Source organism: Miniopterus natalensis, chromosome 2 (genome assembly GCF_054644295.1).
Source record: "Miniopterus natalensis isolate mMinNat1 chromosome 2, mMinNat1.hap1, whole genome shotgun sequence".
In the NCBI taxonomy this organism is placed as follows: Eukaryota; Metazoa; Chordata; class Mammalia; order Chiroptera; family Miniopteridae; genus Miniopterus; species Miniopterus natalensis.
The window spans coordinates 21281273-21282259 of record NC_142082.1 but is presented as its reverse complement, the minus strand read 5'-3'; the positions used below and the strand labels follow the sequence as shown (position 1 = coordinate 21282259).

Below are 987 nucleotides of genomic sequence, written 5' to 3'. Positions count from 1 at the left end.
GAAACGAAAGATAGAAGAGGATACCCACTCTTAATTACCTTCTCCAAAACTGATACATCTCTTCTTCTCAACCCTATGAGCAAGAACTACTTAAATTGACACAATTTAATAAGAAAAGGCCAAGAAACGTAGGCAAAAACATGGATAATCAGTGAGCACTAGGGACTTTCTCACATAAAAGGATGGGGAAAATATGTTTACAATAAATAATAATCAAAGAGGGGTTGATGTAGTTAACATTAGCACAAATAGAATTTAAGGGGTGAAAGCATTATTAGGAATGAATAGGGGCAAGATACAATTTATAAAACCAGAATTAATGCCAAAAAAAAGTTATAACCCTACCTCATGCCACATACAAAAATTAGCTCAAAATGGATCAATGATGACCACTCCGAGTTGCTACTGCTGATCCGCACCTGGTCTCCTGCAGCAATGCGGGCTGTCCACCTGCTTGGTCCTGGAATGCCCAAGGACCTCAGCAAGCGGTCCAGGCCCTTAAGCCTGCAGGAAGTAGACAAGTGGCCACAGCCACTGATGCAGGTCAAATACACTGGGGCAGAGGCTAACAAGCTGGGTAAAGGGCTGAAACCTATCCAGGTTAAAAATCAGTCCACCAGGATTACATGAGATGGCCTTGATCCAGGTAAACTCTACACTTTGGTCCTGACCAGCCCAGATGCTCCCAGCAGGATGGACCCAAAATACAGGGACTGGCACCATTTTCTGGTGGTCCAATTATGTGAGTCTGGGGCCTCCCTAGGGCACAGGCCTTCAACACTATGTCTCACTGGTTTACAAGTATGACGGGCTGCTGAAGTGTGAAGAGCCCCTTCTTAGCAACCAATCTGGAGACCACCATAGCAAATTCAAGGTCTGCAAAAAAGTAGGAGCTTGGGACTCCAGTGACGGGCACGTATTACCAGGCAGAATGGGATGACTATGTGCCGAAAGCTCTATGAGCAGATGTCTGGGATATAGGGAAAA

General features: G+C 44.9%; 1 pseudogene; it reads left to right on the top strand.

Annotated features, from left to right (window-relative positions):
• The first annotated feature begins 429 nt into the window (after window positions 1–429).
• LOC148093649 (phosphatidylethanolamine-binding protein 1 pseudogene) lies at window positions 430–981 on the top strand (annotated as a pseudogene).
• The last annotated feature ends 6 nt before the right edge of the window (window positions 982–987 follow it).